This window comes from Saccopteryx leptura, chromosome 2 (genome assembly GCF_036850995.1).
Source record: "Saccopteryx leptura isolate mSacLep1 chromosome 2, mSacLep1_pri_phased_curated, whole genome shotgun sequence".
Taxonomy (NCBI): Eukaryota; Metazoa; Chordata; class Mammalia; order Chiroptera; family Emballonuridae; genus Saccopteryx; species Saccopteryx leptura.
This window is the reverse complement of record NC_089504.1, coordinates 99,429,689-99,448,394: the sequence shown is the minus strand read 5'-3', so window position 1 is coordinate 99,448,394 and position 18,706 is coordinate 99,429,689. Positions and strand designations below refer to the sequence as shown.

The window sequence follows — 18,706 nt, the reverse complement described above, 5'->3', positions numbered from 1 at the left end:
CTGTCTCTCCCCGTTTCCAGCTTCAGAAAAATACAAAAAAAAACACTTTAGAATGAAAACAATACATGAGGGGGGGAAACATCATAGAATGAGATAGAGAAGAGTACAGAGAGCACAGAGGTGTCGGTAAACGTTATAGAATCTGAACAAATACTGACAAACCAATGGACCCTTATAGACCTGTGGGACAAAATTAAGTGCTCTGACATCATCAAAGTTCCAGAAGAAGAGGGGAAAATAAGTGAAGACATGGACTTCCTAAGTGTGGCAAAAATATAAACCCACCACATAAAAAAACTCCAGAAACCCTAAGAAGATAAACCTAAAGAAATCTACACCCAAACATACAACAAACAAATTGCTAACAAACTAAAGATAATGACAAAGAAAAACAAAAATCTTACCAGCAATCAGAGGAAAACAAATTCTATAAATAGGAAAAATCATTGTGATAGCGACAGATTTCCCAGTAAAAACAGTGGAGGTCAGAAGATATGGGAGAGAATATTAAAGCACTCAGAGGAACAAACTATCCACCCAAAATTCTATGCCCACTCACCAAACACATCCATACGAAAGGAAGGTGTCATTTTTGAATGAAGGAAAACTACCAGCATCCGTCACCAGCAAACCTGCAGTGGATCCTGGTTGGCTGGGGTGCATGCAGTAGTCTCTTCTATCACCCCCTACTTCACATAAATTAAAAAAACAAAACAAAACAGTATTGTTCTACAGCTCAAATTACTCTTTAAAGCAGCACCTTCCCCAGAGGCACAAACATCCCAGTTTAAAGACTCTCCTGACCACAGAAACCCTGGCTGTTCTAACCCGGCCCCCAGGGGGAGAGTCTGCCACTGTCCTCTGAGGAGAAAAAGTATGACTTGGCCGTGGTCTGTCCTGTGAAACCTGTCACGTGCCCCTCTCTCCCCCATGTCTCTCCTCTGCAGGGTCTCACTTTCTCTGTTTATGCACTGGGCTCCCTCTATGTGTCCAGAGGCAGTCTAGTAGATATGTCACCCTGTATTTGTCTTTCTCTACCAGGGGTCTCCAAACTTTTTACACAGGGGGCCAGTTCACTGTCCCTCAGACCATTGGAGGGCTGCCAAATACAGTGGTCCTCTCACTGACCACCAATGAAAGAGGTGCCCCTTCCAGAAGTGCAGTGGGGACTGGATAAATGGCCTCAGGGGGCCGCATTGCGGCCCGCGGGCCGTAGTTTGGGGACGCCTGCTCTAAACCATTATCTGTGTCCTTTACTCTCTTTATGGTTCTTCCATCTTGTCATATTTTGGCTATGAGGCATCACACAGCATGCACTTGTTCAAGTTTGTCAGATGAATGAATCAATCAGCCAGCAGATGAGGGAAACGTGTTCATGACTTAAAACATTCAAATGTGTAGATACCTATTTTAAGAGGATTTCATATCCAAATTTGATTTTAGTCTTGTTGTGGGTTCTCTTTTCTAAAGAAGGCTGCAATTTCACACGCTCTTCTGCAAGATGACCAAGATGGTCCCCGTCAAGAGTTGGAGTCTAACCCCTGGCTGGTTGGTTCAGCAGTAGAGTGTTGACCTGGCGTGTAGATGTCCTGGGTTCAATTCCTGGTCAGAGCAGACATTTGCTGCTCCACCACACCCCTTCCCCTCCGTTCTTCCTCTACCGCTGCCATGGCTCGATTGGTTCAAGTGCATCAGCTCTGGGCACTGAGGATGGCTCCATGGAGTCTCCACCTCAGGTGCTAAAAATAGCTCAGGTGCGAGCATTGTCCCAGATGGGAAGAGCATCGGCCCCCAATGAGGTTGCCAGGTGGATCCCGATCGGGACACATATGGGAGTCTGTTTGTCTCTCCTCCTTTCACTTGGAAAAGAAAAAAGAGTTGGATCCTATTTTCCCACCCTGCAGATGCACAGTGGGCCCTGGGGTTGCTTTGACAAACAGAATATAAGGAAGTGACCCTGCACCAGTTCTGAATGAAGCCCACCCCTGGCTAGATTCCACATTATGCCCTCAGAACTCCCTTTCTTTGGAGAGTCTTTCTTGGGACCCAACTGCCAGGCTGTGAGAAGGCAACCCCTTGCATAGGCCACATATGGATTCTCGGGTGGCAGCCCCCACGTGCCGAGTGCTGAGCTAGCAGTCAGCGTCAACCACCAGCAGTGTCATCACGCCATCTGTGTGTCCAGCCTAGTCTCACGTTCGGATGGAGCTGCAGCCCTGGCCAACTGTGCACGGCCATGTGAGAGACCCTGATAGGAACACCGCTGACCCACAGAACTGGGTGGCACAATAATAGGTGATCTAAGCTGTGGAGTGTTTCATGGCACAGAAACGGAGAACCAATACACATCTATGGAGAAACTTCATTTTCTCCATAATTCTAAACAAGTTTACATTATTTATTCAACTTTATCTCCTTTTTCTTCTTTCTCTTTCTGAAAAACCCATAAAAGAGACATTTGGTACGTTAAACTGACTCTACGGAGCGTGGGGGGTTTGTGACCCAGGTCCCTCATATAAACGCGTTTGGAGCTACAACCTCACAATGTGGCACCGTTGGTGCTTTTTGCCATCTTAATTATAAAAAACTGCATCGCGCAAGGGAAGCTGCTGTTCTTTACCTTCTGTTTTATTTATTTATCTATGTTTGTATACGGTCTACCGGAAAGTTCTGTCCGTTTTTGGAATAAAACAAAATACAAATTTTTCTTACCGTCAATAAACTTTATTAAATAATATAATTGCCATTATTATTAATGATTTCTTGCCAGCATGAGGGCAATTTGTATATCCCATTTTTGAAAAATGTTTTATCTTTTGATGCGAAAAATTGAACCAGTGCTTGTTTGATATCTTCTTCAATTTTGAACTTTTTGCCCTTCAAAAAATTTTGTAAGGACAAAAACAAGTGTTAGTCGGAGGGTGCTAAGTCCAGGGAATATGGTGGATGCGACAGAATTTCCCAGCCTAGTTCTGCAATTTTTTAACGAGTCCCCAAAGCAGCATGTGTAGTTGTTTCCTGTATGTGCCTTGACCAGGCAAGCCTGGGGTTTCGAACCAGCGATCTCAGCGTTCCAGGGTGACACTTTATCCACTGTGCCACCACAGGTCAGGCTCCTAGAAAATCCTTAAAGTTCACGAAGACTCAGCTCTTTCGTGTTGTCCTCATTTCCATACTTCCCTCCAGGTGTGATAGCCACGGGCACTGTGGGTCTGGCTCCCTCCCTGGGTGGAGCAGCACCAGGTCGGCTGTGATCACCTCCTCGCACCCATCATTTCCCACTTTTCTAAACTGCATATCAACGTATTTACTACTGCTGAATGCGGCGGGTCCACATGCCCCTTGTCAGCCGCTGTCTCCTCCAGCCAGAGCACTGTGAGGCCACCCAAGGGACCACATGGAGCCCCTGGGCAGGCGCACACACTAACTACCTCTCCAGCAGCACGCTGTCCCCAGCCCAGCAGTAAGTGTTGCCCAGTTGACACTCACTCACTGTAAGTTGTCCAGCACCAAACATCTGAATCCCAGAGCCCAATGCCTCACTCTACTTCCAATTTCTTCCATAAAGGGATGCCTTCTGGGAAGTTTTTTCTCCTGATAATCCAGCCTGTAAATGACCTTTGGCAAATTAACTTTCACATCTCCTCGGAGTTGAATTTTCAAAGGAGAGCATGTCCAGTGAGCACACATTAAAGGGTTTTCTGCATGGTGGTCGGCCTAGCTGGCTGGGCGATGTGGGCTTCTTTTGTTTCAACAGACTTATAGCCTGTAATTCAGTGTCTATCCACAGAAAATCAGGTCAGGACACAGAGTCATGACAGCAGCCCCTCAGAAAGGGGCTGACAAACCTCCAATCCCAGAAATGACCCACACGGGCAGTTAAAATTGGGTTCACACTTGGGGAAGAGAGAAGATCCCTCATTTCCATCCCATGGTGGAAAACTCAACCTATTTCATAGGAGAATCATTCCAGCAAAGGCTCTTTGCCAATGTCAACTCATGTACCTGTCTGGGTATGGGAGACAACTGCGGCCCTGTGAACACCCTGACAGTCACAGCATGAGTGAGCAAGGCACGCTCAAGCCGGCACTCAACCACTTCTGTTCCCAAACTGGTTTGTGACAGTTGCACTTGCTCAAGTAATTAAATTATATCATTAATTAGCTAAATATGCAACATTTAGAAGGAAATATGAGATGAAAAGAATTCTTTCTAGAAAAACTAAGTTGGCTTTGAAAAGACCCAATGCAATAAAAAAAAACTGCTAGAAGGTGTAGGAGCCCTGGCCAGCTTGCTCAGGGGTAGAGCACTGGTCTGTTGTGTAGATATCCCAGGTTTGATTTCCAGTCAGGGCACACAGGAGAAACGATCATCTTCTTCTCCACTTCTCCCTCCCCACAACTCTTCTCCTCCTGCAGCCATGGCTTGATTGGTTCAAGTGCATCAGCCCTGGGCGCTGAGGATGGCTCTGTGGTGCCTCCGCCTCAGGCACTAAAAATAGCTCAGTTGTGAGCACGGCCCCAGATGGGCAGGCATCAGCCCCAGACAGGGATTGCCAGGTTCGTCCCTGTCAGGGCGCATGTGGGAATCTGTCTCTATCTCCCCTCATTCTCACTTGGGGTAAAAAAAAGAATGAGGTGTAGGGGACAAAACTGTAAATGCCTAAGAAAATATTACAAACATCGGACTGCTGCTACAAACATCGGACCACTGCTTGCTTCACAAGCTTCTTTCCATTTTCATTCCTTTAAAAAAAAAAAACCCCACATTGAAAACCTTAGATGTGGTTCATGCACTAAAGACAAGTAGGAACGCCTATCAGGTGACTGTCACTAAAAGATCTGACCTTCAACTGAAGACTGGTGAGATCATGGACATTTATGCAAGCTGAATGCAATGCTGAATTTATTGTGTTGTCTTATTATGTCTCACTAACTTTACAAGAGCGCACCCAATTCTTGGTCCCATCTGCAGAGGGTAAGCAGTCCCCTACTCTATGGCAGCATGCAAGGCTGTCAGCGAAACACCTAAAGACAGTCTTAAGGTGCTTCCACATTTTTGTTAATACCAATTTTTTTAAACGAACAAGAATTCGACTCGATCATAAGTAACAAACACCTGGCAACAAGGACACAATATAGAAGTCACAGTAGCACTCTCAAGCCACTTGACAAAGGGGCAGAGATGTAAATGCCTTTAAAACATTTTCTGGTCATGGCTGGTTTGCTCAGTGGATAGAGCGTCAGCCTGGCATATGGACATCTCAGGTTCAATCCCCAGTCAGGGCACACATGAGAAGTGACCATCTGCTTCTCTTCATCCCCCTCTCCCCCTTCTCTCCCTCTTCTCCTCTCACAGCCAGTGGCTTCATTGGTCCAAGCACTGCCCTGAGGCACTAAGGATAGCCTGGTTGGTCCAAGATTCAGCCCCAGAAGGGAGTTGCTGGGTGGACCCCAGTTGAGTTGCTTGTGGGAGTCTGTCTCTCTATCTCCTCTCCTCTCACTTAAAAAAACAAACAAAAAAAGAAAAAAGAATTTCCAAGTGCCCCTTAGCAAAGTAACTGGTTGATTTTCTTATTTTAAGAGCCAGCATAAAATAGAAAAGGGCCTATTACAGTGCTTCTCAAATTATTATATCCAGTAGTGAAAAGATGCTGATTTACCATGTTTTTCTCTTTTTCTCTTTCTAAGAGCCCCACAAAACAACACGAAAGAAATAAGGTTTAAGCCCATAATCACAGAGAGAACAAGAGAAAGGTCACAGGAGACAAGTCCCACCAGCGTGTAGTAGAAAGCAAACCACAGACACAAGGTACAATAGACGGGAGAAGCTCCAGTCTCAGGGACTTCAGATATTTAACTGAAGGACAAAACAGCATTAAGGGGTTTGCAAGGCTAGCTTAGGCGCAGGAAGATGCAGCACTCAGAAATACCAGGTTCCACCGAGGGCAAGGCAGGGTGGAAACAGTGGGGCTGCAAATATAGAGATGCATGCGCAGGAATCCCAACTGCCCATTCCCTTCCCAACCATGCCCACCACCCTTTCCCATCTGAGCTGGGAACAGGCCTGGCACTGTGGAATCCAACTGATTACCTTTCTCTAACCCCTGACCCCTGCAGGGGGGCAAAAAGAGAGTGTGGATTTCATCCACAAGTAAAATGAAATGGAATACCCCTGGAACAGATTTGTAGATCTTATAAAGTGCCCGCCCACAAAGGAGCTAAAGTCAGTCCACTCATCCACTCCGGCAAATGGGCCTCACAAGCTCTGTGCTATTGATACAATCAACAATCAAACAAGAACCACCAGACATCTCAAAAAGTACCCAAAATGAAAAAGAGGTGCCAAGATAGAAAACAAATGACTCCAGGCCGGTAGCTTGGTGCTCAGAGCACCGTCCCGATCCTCAGAGGTTGCAGATTCCATCCCCAGTCAGGGCACATACAGGAGCAGAGCAATGTTCCTGTCTCTCCTTCTCTTCCTTCCTCTCTTTCTAAATTCAATAAACAAAATTTAAAAAAAAGAAAGAAAACAAATGACTCCAGAAGAACCTAAGATACTTGCAAAAGAAAAAAATTAAATTAAACCTTTGGAGACATTGCAGAGAGTATCAGATTCTTTAGAAAATAATCCAGGTGTAATAAAAAAAAAGGATTGATTAGAGAATAAGGAACTACTGAAAATTAAAATATGATGCCAAAGTAAAAGTATAATTCAAAGTTGAAAGATAAAACTTGAAATGTCACAGCAAGAGCAGAAAGGAAAAGGGGACTTTCCAAAAAACAAAACAGAATAAATGGGAGGCATTATCTAAAAAAGGATACAAAGAACATTCTCAAACTGAAAGACTCATATTAAACATAGTAAAACCAAACCCACCCTCAAAACAATATACCAAGACGTGTGCCAATACTATATCATGATGAAATTTCTGAGTACCAAGGATAAACAGAAGATCCCTGTATCTGTCCCAACTAAAGCAAGTCACCAGAAAAGAAATGAGGCTGAAGGGATTAGCCAAATTACATATACATATACACAGATCCAGACAACAGGGTGGGGAAAGAAGAAGAAAGAAAAGGGAAAGAAAAAGAAAAAGAAAAGGAAAAGGAGGACAGGGGAGGACAGGGGAGGGGAGGGGGAGGGGAGGGGAGGGGAGGGGAGGGGAGGGGAGGGGCTCTTTCCCTTGCCAGATTGCTCTGTTGGTTAGAGCAGTGGTCCTCAACCCCCGGGCCACGGACTGGTACTGGTCTGTGGGCCATTTGGTACCGGTCTGCAGAGAAAGAATAAATAACTTACATTATTTCCGTTTTATTTATATTGAAGTCTGAATGATGTTTTATTTTTTTTAAATGACCAGATTCCCTCTGTTACATCCGTCTAAGACTCACTCTTGACCCTTGTCTTGGTCACGTGATACATTTATCCGTCCCACCCTAAAGGCCGGTCCGTGAAAATATTTTCTGACATTAAACCAGTCCGTGGCCCAAAAAAGGTTGGGGATCACTGGGTTAGAGCATAATCCGGAAGCCCAGAGGTTGTCAGTTCAATTCCCACTCAGGGCACATACAGGAACAGATAGATGTTCCTGTCTCTCTCTCCCTTCCTCTCTCACTAAAAAGGAAGAGAGGGAAGAAGGGAAGGAGGTAGGGAAGGAGGGAGGGAGGGGGAGGGAAGGAAGCCCCAAGAGGCAGTGGATTTCTTAGAAGGTAGCAAAGGCGCTAGGCAACTGTTGGATGACATTCCAGAGAAAACAACCTTCACTGAGAATGATACCCAGCCAAACTATCACTCGGGAATGATACCCAGCATGTGTGTGTAGAACTTAGAAAATGTACCATTTACATACCATTTCTTAGACCATTCCTGTCTCCTCTCCCTATGCCTCCCTCCACTCCCCTTCCAACCTCACTCACCACCACACACTCAAGGTTTCATCCACACGTCCTGAGAGAAGGAGATATCAGAAAGTCCCAGGGACACCTGGCACGGGGCATGTGCCATCCCTAAGTCATGTACCCAGCCTAGACTAACAGAAGACAGAAAGACATAGAATGAGCTCCTTGGGCGATTGACCAGAAAAGGATCAAGAAGGTCAGACAAAGACTATGGCATTCAGGGAAAGAAAAGGAAGACCTGTAAAGGAAAAATTACTGTCTAGATGTGCACAAATTTCTAGAAACATATTAAGTGTTGTCAGATAGACATTATTACATTCACTCCTAAAAGCCAATTCTTTTTCAGTTTCTAATAATTCTGAAGAATCATCAATTATGTTATTAAATAATTTTACAGCTGGAGTTGGTTACACAGCAGAGTTCCTTGTTATGTCTATTGAAGCCTAAATTATACTTAGGCAAGTCGCTTCACCTCCCAGGTTTAGGCTTATGCCTAAGGGGGATGGGGTCTAAGGGGTAATAATACTTGTTTCCTATCACAGTTGGAGGTTGTGAGCATTATAATTAGATTGCATTTGCAAACTATTCCAGAGTTCCCCAGAGAGAAGAGCTATAAATAACTCAAGGTATTATTATCCCCAAAGATAATCAATTATTTTCTCATCAAAAGGAGGCTAACAGAGAAAGGCTCTAAGAGGGGGACCCCTTAATTTGTTTAAGCCTCCAGCTTAACTAGATTTCCACAGTGTTCAGAACTTCACAGGGCCCAGGACCAACTCCAGCTTCCTCCAACAAACAGAATATTTATAGTACCTGAAAAACCCCTTTGGTGCTAGAAAAATACCACAGTAGCACTTTAATTGTGCCTGTTAATTAAGCCCGCTTATTCTACAGACTGGTGAGGGTAGGGGAAGTGGAGACAGTACGAGTGAATGAATCTCACCTCAGTAGTAAGACCACGATGCCCACCCCGGGTCTAAGGTCTCCTCCTCTCTCTCCTCTTGTGAAGATGGCTCACCCCTCAATCGGCTCCTGAGGCCCAGTCCTCTCCACAATGCCCTCCCGGCCTCACCTGGCAGAAGCATATAATCCTTTCTTAGGTCCTCAGCATGTACCAAACTGCGTGATTTTTTTACTGAGGGGGGCTCATTCTATAAAATGTGAGTTCCCTGAGGATGGGAATCTGTGCTAACTCACGGTCAGCAGTCCTGGACGCTTCACAGTTCACGGTCAGCACTCTGTTGGGCTTGACCCTCACCCCCACCCCCACCTTTGGGGGGGTAGGATGATTGATGAAAATTAGCCTCTTTTCAAAGCCACCAAAGGCCTAAACCAAATGGTGTCTACCCATTATTTTCTAAGATGCACATTGTGAGAAGGTCCCTAGAGACCCAAATTATAAGCCAACCATATTTCCTGAACCCTCCAGAAAGAGAAAAAAAAAAAAACATTGTGAAAAACCTCCAGCCTGACCTGTGATGGCGCAGTGGATCAAGTGTAGACCTGGGGCCCTGGCTGGTTGGCTCAGCGGTAGAGCGTAGGCCTGGCGTGCAGGAGTCCAGGGTTCAATTCCTGGCCAGGGCACACAGGAGAAGTGCCCATTTGCTTCTCCACCCCTCCCCCTCTCCTTCCTCTCTGTCTCTCTCTTCCCCTCCCGCAGTGAGGCTCCATTGGAGCAAAGATGGCCCGGGCGCTGGGGATGGCTCTGTGGCCTCTGCCTCAGGCACTAGAATGGTTCTGGACGCCACAGAGCGACGCCCCAGAGGGGCAAAGCATTGCCCCCTGTGGGCATGCCGGGTGGATCCCGGTCGGGCGCATGCGGGAGTTTGTCTTACTGCCTCCCCGTTTCCAGCTTCGGAAAAATGGAAAGAAAAAAAAAGTGTAGACCTGGAATACTGAGGTTGCCAGTTCGAAACCCTGGGCTTGCCTGGTCAAGGCACATACAGGAGTTGATGCTTCCTGCTCCTCCCCCTTTCTCTCTGTCTCTGTCTCTCTTTCTTTCTCTCTTCTCTCTAAAATGAATAAATAAAATCTTAATAAATAAATTTTTTAAAAAACCTCCAGCCTGACCAGGCGGTGGCAGAGTGGATAGAGCATCAGACTGGGATGCAGAGGTCCCAGGTTCAAGACCCCAAGGTCGCCAGCTTGAGCGTTGGCTCATCTGGCTTGAGCAAAAGCTCACCAGCTTGGACCCAAAGTCATTGGCTCAAGCAGGGGGTTACTCAGTCTGCCCACAGCCAAGGCACATATGAGAAAGCAATCAGTGAACAACTAAGGTGTTGCAACGCGCAACAAAGAACTAATAATTGATGCTTCTCATCTCTCCGCTCCTGTCTGTCTGTCCCTGTCTATCCCTCTCTCCGACTCTCTGTCTCTTAAAAAAAAAAAAAAAAAAAAAACCACCTCCAGTATTTTTAAAGAGTCCAATCAAAAGGAAAGGCCATGGAGAGTAACAAAACACAGAAAAAGGCCCTCTTCCTGGGTGGCATCCATTCGTTCACATCACCAGCACCAGCCCCGGGCTCTCTTCACAGGGCAGGAGACAGAATCCCAGCTTCCTGGGTCACCCCACCCCACGGAGCAGTGGAGAAGGGGACAGCATCCTCCTAAATCTAAGGACAAAGGACACCTTAGAGCGGTGTTTCCCAACGTGGGGCCCACGCCCCACAGGGGGGCAATTCGATAGTTAAGGGGGGCAATTTGAAAATGGACTCTACACGACTTTAACTCTTTCGCCCCGGGCCATTTAAATGCAATGCTAGATATCGGTGCCAAATTTAACAAAAAATGCAATTCTTAAATAATTGCGGTAAATAATTATTAAGTATAATTTCGTTTGACGAGACCAAAATATCAACTGGGTGATTGGCGTCATCAAGTAAACTTCGTCCTGGGTTCACCGCGGAGCATGCCGTCTGCCGCGGGGAACCCCGGATGTTTTAAAAACTCGCTAAACAACGCAGTTATTCTCACCTAATTGGCCCATCACAATTTCTGTAGTGTTTCACATCATTCAGTTGGTGTTAATTTGAAATAAGTGTCAGTCAAAACTGTTGTAAAAGCTCGTTGATTTAATAAATATACATATATATATTGTATAGATATAATTGGTAAGTATTTGATTTTATTTTTATCAATATTAAACTCTTTATTAAGTACTTCTTGCATCGGGGCTAGAAAGCACTAATATTTTATAAATATTATTGGGGCATAATAGTGCATGCACGACAATTTTAATTTTAGAAGCATAACTTTCCAGAAAATTTTGTCAAGTGGAAAAAATATAGATACCTTTTGATTTGCGGTGGTAGTGTAGTAAATGTGTTATATACATTTAAATAAATATGAATTTTTAGTATACATTTACTCTATGTCACATTGAATATATTTTAACACATATTTTAATATTAGTTTTTAATTGATCTTATTTTTATTTCTTATAGCCCATAGTAAAATGAGTGGTGCAAGCAAGAAAAAAACTCATCAATATTCTGAAGAATATTTAAAATTTGGGTTCATACCCGCTGTTCACGATGAGCGGATTCCTTTTTGTCTTTTATGCCAGCAATGCTTGACCAACGAATCAATGAAACGAGGTCGTCTTGAGGCGCATTTGAAGGCGAAACATAGTGCTCATATTAATTCAGATTTGAGTTACTTTAAAACTTTAAAGAAAATTTTTTGAAAAAAGAACATTAAAGTCTCTATTTACTGCTCATACTTCAACTAATAATCGTGTTCTTGAGTCTAGTTATCAAATTTCTTTATTCATCGCTAAAACTGGAGAATATCACACTATAGGAGAGAATTTAATAAAACCGTCAATATCAGCATTTCTTAAAATGGTTCTTGAAAAAGATGACAAAGATGTAAAAGCTATGCCACTCAGTGACAATACTGTTAGCAGAAGAATAGACGAAATGAGTGAGGATATTGAAAAACAACTTATTGAAAAGCTGAAAACAAGAAAACTCTCCTTGCAAATGGATGAATCAACTTTGAGAGACAGTGAGGCAGTGTTGATAACTTACGTAAGATATATTGATAAAGGACATTTTGCTGAAGAAATGTTGTTCTGTAAAAGATTAGAAAGCACCACTACCTCCAAAGATATATATAATAAGCTAAAAAACTACTTAGATGTCAATGATATACCAATGAAAAATATAACATCTTGTGCTGCATTTGGTGCTCCCAATATGATGGGCAAGAAAAATGGCTGCTTAAAATTGATGAAAGATGCCAATCCAGAAATGATTCTTGTGCATTATGTTATTCATAGGGAAAACTTGGTAGCTAAAAACATCTCGCCTGTTCTGAATGAAGTATTACATACAGTAATAAAGTGTGTTAATGCTATTAAAGCTAGTGCCAAATGTGAGCGTCTTTTCAAGCTACTTTGTGAAGAACAAAATGAAGACCATGTGAGACTTTTACTTCATACTGAAGTCAGATGGCTATCTAAAGGAAACTGTTTGAAAAGATTTATGGAACTGTTTGGTACTTTTAGTGATTTTTTAAGCGACAAACCTGAAATGAAGTATCTGTTAACAATAGATGGTAAAGCATTTGTGAGTTATTTAGCCAATATCTTTGAAAAACTAAATATATTAAATAAGTAACTTCAAGGAACAAATAAAACTCTTGTCGATGCAAAAGCAAAGATATTTGGTTTCATTACCAATATTGAGTTATGTCAGAAACATATTAACAACAAAAACTTTAAACAGTTTCATTGGCTCCAAAAATGTGAAGTAACTGATACCGCTTTACTTGTTATTGTCAATCATTTGAATATTTTATCGGCTGATTTAAAAGAAAGATTTTCTGATTTAAAACAAATTGATTTCCCAACATGGATGATGCAGCCAATGTTAGTGGATTTGTCTGATATATCAAATATGCAGTATCAAGAAGAACTCGCAGAATTGCAAAATGATGAGTCAGTTAAAGCTTTATTTAATATCAAAGGAGCGATGGCATGGCTTTGTGAGGAAACAGAAATCAAATACCCAAATTCAACCAAATGTGCAAGAAAACTATTGCTACCGTTTCCATCTTCATTTTTAGCTGAATGTGGATTTAGTGCTGTAAATGATTTACTGGTAAAAAAAAAAGAAATCAGCTGGATATAACACAACGTGGAGACTTGAGACTAAAGCTAACCAAATTGGAACCTAATATAAAATCTCTGTGCAGCAAGCATCAAGTACAAGGATCACACTAAATTAAAATAATAAATTAATATAGAAAAATCTGTATTAAAATTATTTGGAATTTAAATTTCTGTTTTTCATTATATGTTTTGAAATTTTACTTACTGTGTTTTGTTAACAATTTCATAGTGATTTCTTCCTAGAACCTATCATTTATGTTTATTAAGTGAACAAATCAATTTTTTAATGTTAAAAATTATGTATGTTAAATAGGGGGGGACATAAAAATTTTAGAAAGGTTAAGGTGGGGCATGGCACAAAAAAGGTTGGAAAACACTGCCTTAGAGGAAACACTGTCCTTCTTGACCTCTCTACGTTTTTCTCCCCCAAAAATAAATGTTATCTATCAATATTTTCTGACTAGGTAACAATAGCTACACATATGGAATGCAGTTCAAAAGTTAGAAAAGAAAGGTGAGGCCTGCCGTCCACCCTGTCCCCCAGCGAACCACCCGCCTCCCAGGGAAGACAACTCCAGCTTTCTTGACATATCCACAGACCCTGGACTCGGAGGCGGCCCTGATGCGACCTTCCTCGGTACACCTCGCCCCCCTGCCTCAGTCACCGCATCTGACGACCCTGACAGGGCTGAGACTAAGAAATACGGTGAGTCAAAATTGAAGAGAGAAACACAAGAGGAAAGGCCTTCAGAAGGAACAAGGAACAGGAGAAGCCAGCAGGTGCGCGGTAAGGAAGTGTCAGCATTCTGTGCACTGCGCGCCCCACAAGCCCTGCCTTTGTGTTTTACTGCTTTTACCTGCCTGACTTTGTCAGATGCCAAGGGCTGACATTGGTTTAAAAGACCCTGCAGCCCCTTCTTGCATCGGAGAACGAACCCCCGAGGCCATACCTGCCTTTTCCATCGGCCTGATTGGCTGGCTGGCTGGCTGCCTGGAAAAGAACCTGCCTATTGGTGAAGGAAGAAGCTGGTGGAACAACAGTGAAAATCTAGAATGAAAACCAAGCTGGTCCAGCATGTCCCTCAGGCTATAAAATGCAGCTAAATCCGAACAAAATCCTTTTAATTATTGGGATGCACAATTTTTTAATATACAAATAAAAAGGTGTTTTTTTTTTTGTTTTTGTTTTTGTATTTTTCTGAAGCTGGAAACGGGAGGCAGTCAGACAGACTCCCACATGCGCCTGACCGGGATCCACCCGGCACGCCCACCAGGGGGCGATGCTCTGCCTATCTGGGGCGTCACTCTGTCGCAACCAGAGCCACTCTAGCGCCTGAGGCAGAGGCTATGGAGCCATCCCCAGCACCCGGGCCATCTTTGCTCCAATGGAGCCTCGGCTGGCTGTGGGAGGGGAAGAGACAGAGAGGAAGGAGAGGGGGAGGGGTGGAGAAGCAGATGGGCGCCTCTCCTGTGTGCCCTGGCCGGGAATCGAAACCCTGGACTTCCGCACGCCAGGCCGACGCTCTACCACTGAGCCAACCGGCCAGGGCCAAAGTCTTTCTTTTTATTTATTTAATCATTTTAGAGAAAGAGAGAGAGAGAGAGAGAGAGAGAGAGAGAGAAGAGGGGGAGGAGCAGGAAGCATCAACTCCCATATGTGCCTTGACCAGGCAAGCCCAAGGTTTTGAACAAATAAAAAGTTTTAAAACTTGAAAGAAAAAAATATCCACAAATCCTTGACCTCTTCTGGTGGAGAGTCATGAATTGACACAGAGCAGGACCGCAGGGAGCCTGGCAGGAGATAAGCTGGGCCTTGGGCAAGGCCCCTCCATTCCTCCCGGAACCTTGTGAGCCCTCCAACAGCAGGTATGCCCACCAAGAAACAGACCCTAGAAAAGGCCTGGGGAGTGCCGAAGCCGGGCCCTGCAGACTCTCTAAGCAGAAAGAGAGCCCTACTAGCTTAGGACCCATGGAGAGACTTCTGTTCTAACCCCTGCCCTGCCAGGCAGAGAGACAGTACCAAAAAGGCCTGGTCAGTAATTGTTACAAGCTGCATGGTATCCCTTGAAAATCCATATGCTGAAGCCCTAACACCCAGAACCTCAGAATGTGACCTTATTTGGATATGGGGCCTTTACAGAGGTGATGAAGTTAAAATGAGGTCATTAGGGTGGACTCAAATCCAATATGACCTATGTCCTTATGAAAGAGAGGAAATCTGGGCACAGAAATACACACAGACAACCGTATGAGGACACAGGGAGGAGACTACCATCCACAAGCCGGGGAGAGAAGTCTTAGGAGAAATCAATCCTGGTGGCACCTTGAGTCGGACTTCAGCCTCCAGAACTGCAAGAGACTAGGCTACCCAGCCTGTGGCGCTTTGTTGTAGCAACCCTAGCGCACTCAAAACACAGAAATATATTGAAAAGCGTTTGTGTTTGGAGACACAATAGCAATAGACAATGACAGTCATGAGCCCCGAGGGCAGGATGAAACCCCCTGAATAACACAGGAGTCCTGATTCCATAGTGACAGAAGTAAACACACGAACACAGGGAATCTGACGAGGAATGGGATGGTTTGGAAGCATCCCCCACCAAATACCAAACACTGACTCACTTCAGCGGATGAACCCAGTCAATGTACCTCATCATGGAGGGACAGACTGAACCCACACACCATCCAACAGGAGGCAAGAAGAAAGATATACACAACATCACATCTACGCTGGCCTTGCCAAATATGCCAGACTTGATAAACCCAAACAGTGGGACGTTCTACAAAACTGGCTGTTCCTGTCACAAGCGTCAAGGTGACAAAGGTCAAGGACAGGCCTACGAGGATCAAAGAGACCTGGGTCCAAGCGGGGCCAGTGATCCTGGATGGGAGCCTTCTCACAAAAGGAGATTCCTGGGACCACTGGTCAAACTGTCCTGTGTGTGGGGCCTGGAAGTAGTCACATATCAACCTAAATTTCCAGATTCTGGTTGTAGGATGTGGACACAAATATCGTTGTTTGTTGTGAATACACACTAAAGTATTTGTGGTAATGAGGCACTCTGTCAGCTACTTATTTTTAAATGGTTAAGGGAAAAAGTTCTGTGTCCCATACTTGCAGTTTTCCAGTAATCTTTTTTTTTAAGCGAGCAAATGAGACAGACAGACAAAAAGGAAGAGAGATGAGAAGCATCAACTCATAGTTATGCCACTTAAGTTGTTCATTGCTTCTCATATGTGTCTTGACTGGGGGGGGGGGGGGGGGCGCGCCTCAGGTTGAGCCAGTGACCCCTTGCTCAAGCCAGTGACCTTGGGCTCAAGCCAGTATGGGATCATTTCGATGATCCTACACTCAAGCCAGAAACCCAACAAGCTGGATGAGCCCACACTTAAGTTGGCAACATTGGGGTTTCGAACCTGGGAGCTCAGCGTCCCAGGTCATTATCTACTATCCACTACGCCACCACAGGTCTGGGTCCCCCCCCCCAGTAAATTCTGAACTTCACAAATATAATTTGGAAAAACAAGAAAACTTTACATGACTAGAATTTCAGAGTGTTTAATCTGTTGGAAATCATACTTGACTAGATAACAGGCAACCATTAAAAATGATGGTGGAGAAAAGACTATGTAGGCAACAAGAAATGTCTACAGCGGTCCCTCGTCTATCGCCGGGGTTGGGTTCCAGAACCCCCACGACAGGCGAAAAGCCACGAAGTAGCGACCTTATATTTATTTTATGTTTATATATTTTTTAAGGCTTGATAAATCCTGCCCACACTCTTATTAACCTCTCCCACACTGTTATTAACCTTTCCCACACTTACTTTGCTGCAAAAATAATTAAAATAATAAATATATAAAAGTACCTATATACCACAAAATCCTGTGATATAGCAAAATCTGCGATGCAAAATTAGACCGAAACGCAAAAAGGATTAAAACAGTTTCAAACGGAGAAACTTTCATTTTTGAGCATTCCTCTGGTGACATGAATATTAAATGTGAACACTGTCAGTCCTTAAACTTCAAATTAGAAACTAATCGATTTGACCGTGGCAAGAAAGGACTTTCTCAATGTTGCAAGTACGGAAACATTGTAGTTCCACTAATTGAGAATTATCCACCACTCTTGAATAAATTATTGACTAATCAGCATCCAAATAGCAAACAGTATATGGATAGCATTCGATCCATTAATAGTTCGTTTGCTTTTGCGTCCATGGGAAACAATTGAGGGGCGTCCTAGCCGCCTGCCCTGGGTAATTCAGTTTGAATTAGCAGACACCTTTGCACAAATCATTTTAATTACAATCTATAATATCTAGAACAGCGGTCATTTCGTATGACCACCGGGCTTTCTAGTATGATAAAAAGCATAGCCATAGGACCACAGATGAAAATATAAGTAAATCCTTCAAAATTTTAAGAGTGACTTATCTCAAGTGGCATAATCACAAATAATTTGTTTTCCCTTTTCATATTGTCTTTCTTCCAAACACTGATACACAGAGGCAGATTAAGGTCAGTTGAGGCTCTGGGTGCAGAAGAAAATATTGGGCCCCTTACATTAGAAAAAAGTGTAAAGTTGGGGTTTTGTGGGGCCCTTCAGAAGTCGGGGTCCAGGGCGGGCATGCACCCGGTGCGCCCGCCATTAAATCCGCCTCTGCTGACAGGCATGAATCAATGTTCTCATTAGGTGAAATATGGGGCGGGGTGAGCATCACTGTGCTATCAGCCTCAGTAGTGAAGGTCATAAGCAAGAGTTAAAACCAGGCCACGTGGGTTCACGGGAACAATACAAAGACTTCCAGCTGGGACTAAAGCTCAGGGGTTCCACACCCACATGGTTCTCACCAAGGCACAGAGGAGTCTTGGGAAGAGGGAGTCACAGTCACTGCAAAAGCCACAGGAGGGAAAACCAGAGAAAAAACAGTCACCACCCAAGCCGGTAGCTGGAACCAATGTGCCACTGAACGAAAAGGAAGTTGGAGGAGTCAGTCAGCAAAAGGATCTCCGCAGGGAAAGCCAGTCCTGACCCCTCTCTTCTCCTTCCTCCCACCACCCGGGCCCCCTGTCAATCCTGCTCAGCTCCATTTGCTCCCACCCACAAAGCCCACCTCTCCTGCACCCGGGACCACGTGTGCTGGAATCAACCCAAGCAGACTCAGTCAAGGCCTGCACAGGACCAGTTTGGAGAGTTGGGAGTTCACCTCCAGCAACGTGCTGGCAGGAACCCCCCTGGGACACACAGCCCCCCAGGAATCCTGAGCCAGGGGGATCCCAGCAGGGTCTACCTAACTGACCCACAGAGAGGATTGCTTCACTCGCCACTTATCCTTGAATACTTTGTTTGCAATCAGGCCCTCGAGGTACAGAAACTCCATATTCTCCGTTCTCCATGCTCGTTTTCTGACAGTTCTTAATACTACAACATACTGATGCCGAAGGGCTTCTCCTCGCCCTCTCCCTCCTCAGACAGCACTGGACACTCATCGGGCCTCAGTTCACGCTGCCAGGCATGTCTGTGGCTGCTCCTTCCGTCCACTGAGCTCGCTTCCTTTTCCAGTTTGGCAAAACTTTTGAACCTCTTTTTTTTTTTTAATAAATTTCAGGATATAATCTGGATAGATACCAACAAGTACTGAATTAAGTCCAAACAGCCTCTGGACCAACTCTGTGAAACCATATT

The 18,706-nt window shown here is 44.3% G+C and overlaps 1 protein-coding gene across 1 annotated transcript in view; it reads right to left on the bottom strand.

Moving 5' to 3' along the window:
• ROR2 (receptor tyrosine kinase like orphan receptor 2) overlaps positions 1 to 18,706 on the bottom strand; it is a 223,257-nt gene that overhangs the window by 144,998 nt on the left and 59,553 nt on the right. The window lies entirely within an intron of this gene.